Below are 8,515 nucleotides of genomic sequence, written 5' to 3' on the forward strand. Positions count from 1 at the left end.
AAAGTGAGGTAAGGCAAGCAAATGAACTTTCCAGATAATTTAACTGAGTACTTCATGGTAATAACCTTCATTTAAGGAGCAGAGCACAACATCCTATATGGTGTGATCAGGACATCTCAGAGAGAAGCATTTGTAGGTAGACATAAGTGACTGTGGGGTGCTCCAGATATTGTACTTCTAAAATTCACCTTCACCCTGAAGCTCTCTCATGTAAGTGTTTGTTGCCACTGCTCATCCCCCAAAGAGTCTAGAAGATTGGTCTTCAGCTTTAACAAGGTGGTGTCTGCTTTACATGTAGGCATGTTCAAGTTGATAGAAAAAAGAAATTTAGATAGATAGATGGATAGATGGATAATTAACTCAAAAGTGGCCAATTCATGAATCTTAGAACATAGCCTAACGTGGACACAATAATTGTAATAGTCCCTAGATTGTAAGCTCTCACAGCAGTTAACTCTATCCCTGAATTGTAAGGCCTATCTCTAAACTTTGAGATGCTGATCCCCTAGCGTATAACCTGATTGGTCTCTGGAACAATGCGTATCTCTGAGACACCTGAAACTCAGAGCTAGAGCTCGGCAGATATGAATGTCAGTATTAGTGCATACAGCCACTGTCAAAAAAAAAAAAAAAAAAAAGCTGAAAAAGAGCCCAGACTTCAATTAGTGATATGAATGAAGCAGGTCTGGTTAAGACCAGGGCAAGCCAGGCCAAAGGGTAAAGGTTGAAACTGATTGTGTTTTAAAACTTCAACTTTCATATGAGACCAAGGGAATAAATATCTATTTGGTACAGGATCTAAATTTTCTAAACGGTACAACTCTACAGTCGATTTGTTCAAACACCGCAATTGCATGGAACTTTGAATAGGAAGTGAGATACGGTAGGTTAGTATAGGCTGGAGTGAAATAGTGACACATCCTAGAGTAATTTGGGCAGATAATAAAAAATATATTTACAGCCTCCCCCTCCCCAGCCCCAAGGATCTGGGGGAAGGTGTGGATGTGTTGGACATCCTCACCTGGACTGGGGTCGATGTTGTCACAAACATTGGGACTGGCGGTTTGATGTGCTGAGCCCTCGAGCATGGGACTTGCCCTTATGAAGCTCATTACCACAAAGGAGAGTCTAAACTTGTATGTAATGGTGCCTAAGAGTCTCCCCCTGAGTACCTCTTTGTTGCTCAGATGTGGCCCTCTCTTTCTCTAACTGAGCCATCTCGACAGGTGAACTCGCTGCCCTCCCCACTACGTGGGACCTGACTCCCAGGGGTGTAAATCTCCCTGGCAACGCAGAGTATGACTCCCGGGGATGAATGTGGACCCAGCATCGTGGGACTGAGAGTATCTTCTTGACCAAAAGGGGGATGCAAAATGAGACAAAATAGTTTCAGTGGCTGAGAGATTGCAAATGGAGTCAAGAGGTCACTCTGGTGGACATTCTTATGCACTATATAGATAACACCTCTTAGGCTTTAATGTATTGGAATAGCTAGAAGTAAATACCTGAAACTACCAAACTCCAACCCAGCAGTCTGGACTCCTGAAGACAATTATATAATAATGTAGATTACAAGGGGTGGCAGTGTGATTGTGAAGACCTTGTGGATCACACCCCATTTATCTAGTGTATGGATGAGTGGAGGAATGGGGATAAAAACTAAAGGACAAATGGGGTGGGATGGGGGGATGATTTGGGTGTTCTTTTTTCACTTTTATTTTTTATTCTTGTTCTGGTTCTTTCTGATGTAAGGAAAATGTTCAGAGATAGATTGTGGTGATGAACGCATACCTATGTTATCATACTGTGGACAGTGGATTGTATATCATGGATGATTGTATGGTGTGTGAATGTATTTCAATAAAACTGAATTTAATAAAAAAAAATTGGCCAATTCATCATGAAGTGGTTACAGCATATTTCACAATATTATGCATATTATTGAAAAGATTAGCCCTGTTAACTCAGAAGAAATCAGAATATTATTACATTCCATTCCTTATTCTTCTTCATGAATCAACAGATTATTGAGAGTCAACAGAGTTTAACAGTTACTGGGAAATATTCTGGATCCAGAATTTCTGGGTGGAAATTCCAGCTCCTCTAGTTGACAGTTGTGTGGTTTTGGACAAATTATTAACCTCTTTGCCTTAGTTTCCTCATTCGTAAATGTGGTTAATAATAGCAGCTCACTCCATGCAAGGGGGTTAATTCAGGTAACACTTGGTAAATATGCATGCTGTGTGGTAAGCACTTAACAAGTTAAAGCTACTATCATTTGGTGACAGAATCAGGTCTAGTCCAGAACAAGATTCAGCATCCAAGTGTGAGGTCCTTATGGTCAAGGATTTTGTTTGATCTATAGCTGCAGCCTCAGCAGCACCTAGAACAGTGCTTTCCCAATTGTAGATGGTAAATCATTGTGGATGGCATGAATGTTCTTTTGGGTCTAGTTCCCCTTATATTATGTAAATGTCATTCCACTGAACCTTTATTAATAATGGTGCTCTAAGAATAGAGCATAATTGACTACTCATTTTGATAGAGGCATTTATTAATAATCAGCATATGAATTTCAGGCTTTCATTTCACATTTACTCATTAAAGATTTATTTCTAGATTCTAAAATCAAAAAGATATCTAATCCTACCTGAGGAATGAGAGGTTTCCCAGAGACATCATGGATATGGAGAACTTGAAGTGTTTATAAGGACCAAATCCCTAAGGTTCAATTATTTCTAGCAGAAAGTCATTCTCACTCTGAGCACCCAATAACTTTTATTCTTCTGAGAATCCCAAATGCATTGAGGATATGATTTTTACCCACTCTCCATTGTCATCAGGGAATTAAATCTCCTAAGAATGGTGAGGCAATAGGATTCATTAATTATTTTAATTTACACTTAAACATCTTGATATTTTTTGACTTGTGAAAAATTAAGTACTTCAGTTTATAACATTTAAGAATAGTATACAGTATAAGGAGAAAGTTTTGGATTCTGAAAGGTCATTGGAAAATCAGTCAATGTTTGGTAAACTTGGACTAACCATTTACTGATTCCAAGCCTTGTACCATATCCTTTTAATAGAAATAATTATCCATAGGTGTATTTATATGTAAGTGTGTTGGTGATTCTCCCCTTGCACTTCCTAATTCTTGCCCAGATCTAATGTCTATTCTTCTCTCTCATGCTTTGTGCACCTGCAGTTTAACCCCTATGAGCCACAACAAAAGGGCTATTTGGTGACTAGTTTCCAAATGAGTTTGCCAATGGGAGGCACCAACAGAATTTCAAAGGTGGGAAGGGAAGAAGTGGAATTCAATGTCTTTCTCATTCTCTTCCAGATTCATTATGAAGTTGCTAGAATGACTGCATCCCTCCAAGAAGAATCATGCTCAGATGTATGTTGGGGATGAAGCTGGTAAGGGACCTTCTTCCTCATTCCAGCTCCCATGGGGCTGTAGTGAGGTATCCCCTACCTTTGTCCCTCCAGTCCCATGGGTGGAAATTGCCCTCTGCATTTAACCTTCAGGTGCTTCAACTTCTTTGGTTGATTTCCTTAATTTTGCCCCATTCTCTACTTCTCATTAAATGCTTTTCTGCTAAGCCATCTCAGTGGAATTTTGTTTCAGGCTGTTTCCTGACCCAGGCCAAAGTAGCACATAGTAGTTATTCAATAAAAATGACAGCAGTTACAGCAGTAATAATAACTATCATGATGAAAATTATTGTTTTTATTGAAGGTTTGTGATATTTCTGGGTCACCATTGCTGTAGTTTAAAGGGGCCATTAATTGACAACTCCTCTGGGGTCCTGAATTAATTGATGATTACATATAAGAATCAGATACTAAAATTACAAAGAGTATTGCAGATGAACTTGAATTTGAGAATGTGGCCTAGACATATGTTTTTTTGCTCCTTTCCTTGGACTTGAAATCACTCAGACATAGCAGAGCAGCTAGATAAACTCTTGCACCCTCCTTCCCTTTCCAGAAGCGTGAACAGCCTCAGTCACCTGAGAAGAGGACATTTTGGTTCAAGCATGGCAGCTGCTATGACCCTTTCCATGATGTCACCAATCTGTATTCACCCTATCAGATGAGGGGCAGAGGGTTGTAGGGAATGGCATCCAAAATGTTTTCAAATATCTTTCCCTCTAATGTCATTTAAACTTTTCCCTCAAACCTTTCCAGCCTTCCTAGTATCCCCATGCTGAACCATCCACTTGAAATAATTTAATTTAAACTAATCTTGAATGTAGATCCCTGAGTCTAAAAATGAATTACCTGCATCTTGTATTTATAGGTAATAAGAAATGAAGTTAGGTCACTGTTAGTTAAAGTACTGTTTATGTGAAAAGCCATTAGGCTTACAACCCTCTACCCGCTATCATTATTTAATTATCACTTTGTCTTCATTAAATATTAATTCAGCACCTAAAATTTTGTGCAGATGTCTACAGAAGATGTCAAGATGAAACTGAAATTACTTCTGTCTTCAGGTCATGTGAAGTCCAGTAAAAGAAAATGAAAACCTAGAGAAGGAGTCAAAGGCCATAAAGGAAGCAAAGAAAATTGCCATGTGAGGGAAAACTACTCCAGCTTAGATCATGAAAGTCACTTTTATGGAAAATGCTTTATGGTTATGAAGACAGGAATACCTTTATAACTGCCCCAAAATTATCCCCAAATTATTACTGGAATAGTATGTTTTTACATTTACCAAAAGCTTCTGTGTGCATCTGATGATTATCTCATAAATTAGGAGTCTATGCATTAAAAATGTGACTTTTGTGAACACATCTGGAAGGAGGCATAATGATGTCTCATGGGTCATTTCTTGATTAATGCTTCAGGGATGATAGTCTTAAGGTTAGCCATTCAACTTTGTAGCTTTCCCAATTTTGAGAACTTTGGGAAACTAAGAAATCCCTATACATTCATTGGTGAGTCTAACTATCAATAACTCCAAAGACAAGGCTTATCACATTTTTTTATGTATTCCTATTTCTTCTTATCAAAGAATGAAGATAGTAGTAACCATAAGAATGTCCACATTGCATCAAATCCACAGGCAGACAGACCTTGGACAATATATAGAAGCCAGGCAGGATCTGCCACTATTTCTCTCCCCATTTACAGATTCATAGTTAGAAATAAGCTAAGGTTTAGAGTAGACTTACATGTTGAGCATTCCATGGAATTCAGAAAGTTCATAAATGATGCTTCCTTTATAACTTAAATGAACATTTTCCAGAACCGTCAGAAATGAATTGTGTTATTTTGTTCAAGGGGAATACTCTTTTTTTTCCACTGTGTTGATGTCCTTTTCAAACATTGCTAGGGATTTTATTGATCTTTGGTCTGAAGTTCACAAAAATAGATTCTCTACTGCTGAGGTTTTCTTTTCATTTATTTCCTGCCTTGTATATAGAGCTTTAATCCTCCCCTATTCTTCACATTAGGGTTCCTTTCAAACATTCTGTTATTTAAACTGAATATATTTGTATATTTAATATAAATGAATATAAAAATTCATTATTTAAACATTTAACTATTAATCACCATCTATTAAAAGTCCTTACTCCTTCCATTTTCTCACTGGTCTACCTCGTGGAAGGAGAGAGCAGCACTGAATGAAGGAGAAGGACTCAAAAATGTGGATTTTGTCTATCTGTGGAGATGTACATCATTGGGTATAATAGTGTGTAACCCTAATTGAAAAGTTCTTAGCACAATAAAATTGGGCAGGCATTTAAAAACCCAGAGCCCTTTAGTGGGGATGAGAACACATGAGCCTTCCTGCCTATGGTATATAGGATTTATATCCTAGAAAATGCATGTTCTTAATCTTGGTCTGAGTTCCTGTGGGTGTGAACACAGTAAATAGGATCTTCTGAAGACGCTATTTTCAGTTACAGTGTGGCCCACCTGAATGAGGGTGGGTCTTGATCCAGATTGCTGGAGGCTTTAAAAAGAGCAAGCCAAAGGGAGGAACCAAAGTCAGAAGGCAAGGGGACTTGGAAGAGGAAGGAGAGGACACTGCCATGTGACAGAAGGTGAGGTTACAAGCCAAGGAGCCCCAAAGATCTCAGGCAGCCAGCACCAGAATGTTACTCACACTGGGGAGAAAGCATCACCTAGATGATGCTTTTGGACTTCTCGATTTTGGACTTCTCCTAGTTTCAAACCCATGAGCCAATAAATCCCGATTGCTTAAGCTAACCATTGTGTGATATTTGTCATAGCAGCCTGGTAAACGAAGATAATACCTTACTTCTCCACTCCAGCACATTACTTCAAAGGTAACTATACAAAAATTCTAATTTCAAAAATATTGTTTCTTTATGTGTGTTCCAGAATCAAACCCTTCAGCTGTGGGTGAGAATAGGATGGTGTGACCATAGATTAGAGAGTTTCTTCTTTTTTCCTTCTGTTTCTTGAGTGAAGAAGCCTTGAGATAGGTTCATGGAAGCTCTCATGAAAAGACCCTCTTTTCAACCATTCTTAAAACAACAAGAAAACTTTGAGGGCTAAAGTCAGAAGTTGGGGCATTTTCTTCTTTATAACTGATGGAGACAAGTTTTGTGAACATTGATGATAGAAAGTTCTGTAATTGGGGTAAGGGGAACTTTGTGAAAACATCTCAGAATCCACTTTAGGGGGAAAACCATATGCTATCAGAGGGGAAAACTATGTGAAAGCAACACTTATTTGGTCTAAACAAGGCCAATTCAATGCATGCCTATGACTTAAATTTGTGGAAATGTGTCCACACAAATGTGTGTTCCACCTGGGATGGGCTGGGACACAGGCATCATTATTTTAAGGTCCAAACCTGATTCACAGGAGGTGTTCTTAGAAGAGAGAAATAAATGAAGTGATGAAGGGAGTCACTCAATGCTCTGGAGAAAGGGCATTCTAGGTAGCAGGAATATCAAGTGCAGTGGCCTTGAAGGGGAATGTACTGAGCATGTTCAAGAAAAAGCTAGAAGATCAATGTGACAGGAACAGAAGGACTGAAGGAGAAAATGGTAGGAAAATAGTTTGGAAAGGTAGATGGGAAGATATCATACAGGCGCTGATACCTGCTAAAGTAATGAGCTTGGATTTTAGTTCAAGCCCAAGTGATGGAAATCCATGGACTATTTTAGTTAGTAAGTGACACAATGTTTTATGTTGATAAGAGAACTTTCCCTGATGTTGGCCAAATAAAGAATTTCAAGGGTGGAAGAAGAGAGAACATTGTAGTAGCTTAGGCTAGAGATGATTTTATCTTAGACCTCATTTTTAGCAGAGGAAGTGTTGATGAGTGGTTTTCATATTTGTTATCAAATATTTTGAAGGCAGAGCTGACAAGTCCTTCTAATGGTTTTGATGTAAGGTCTATAGGAAAGTTACTGTGATGAATGGGGCTATTGTGAGATAAGAGATGTGAGATAAAAGATAGAAATTAAGTGAAGAAGCAACCCAGATTTTCAGTTGTTAATCTGGTATGAAGGTGCTGGGATGGAGAGGACATATAGGGACAGGAGAATTCATTGCTGATGGAGAGAAGGTGAGAAATGGGAAAGAGACTGAATTAGCACAAATGTATATATAACAAAAAACTGAGACATATGACTCTTCTGAGATGTATGACTCTCAATAAGTATGTGTTTCTCCAACTTAAAAGAGGTTTGCCTTCGATAGCAATGATGCCAAGTTGATTCAGAATCATCCAATTTCCCCGTTCATCAAGCATTTCTGTCATGATCTGACTGGCTTGTGAATCAGGGGCCCAGATTCTATGGCTTATCAAGGACACAAATGGACTAAGTCAAATCTTGTATGAGCTAACAGAGTTAAGCTGGGAGTTGCAACACAAACTGCAAAGTATGTTTCATGGACCTCAGAATCTCTTTCAAATGCATTGCCCACCTTGATCTGCACCTCAAACCTTATTGTTATCTATTGTGATTCTTCTAAGTCAGAAGGAATTCTTTTTATTCTCTCCTTTCAAAATCAGTGTGTTTTAATGCTCATTTATTTTGCCTATTCTTGGGCTGCATATAATTTTTTTTTAATAGCTGGCAAATTCTTTTCTTATTAGAGAATCTGAAGAGGAAGGGAATTCCCAAAGACAATGGCACCAAGTTTACTGACCTGGGGTTGACCAGCTGGCCAGAACTGCAGTCCATCCTTTTTTATGGTGTTTCTTCTGATTTATTTCACACCCTGACAAGAAACTTTGGGATGATTTTGTTAATCAGATTCACTCCCAGGCTGCATACCCCCACATCATTTTTCCTCACTCATTTAGCATGTGTGGATATGTTTTACTCCACTAATGTCTCTCCTCAGATGCTTGTTAATTTATTCTCTGGGAAGAAAACCATTTCCTATGCTGGGTGTCTGGCATAGTGTTTTGTTATTTGTGACCCTGCCCCTTACTATTACACACTAGGTGCTATGTTCTATGACCACTATATGGCCATCTGCAATCTGCTGCAGTATAGTAATCTAATGTCCA

The sequence above is a fragment of the Choloepus didactylus genome, chromosome 21 (genome assembly GCF_015220235.1).
Source record: "Choloepus didactylus isolate mChoDid1 chromosome 21, mChoDid1.pri, whole genome shotgun sequence".
NCBI classification, from domain to species: Eukaryota; Metazoa; Chordata; class Mammalia; order Pilosa; family Megalonychidae; genus Choloepus; species Choloepus didactylus.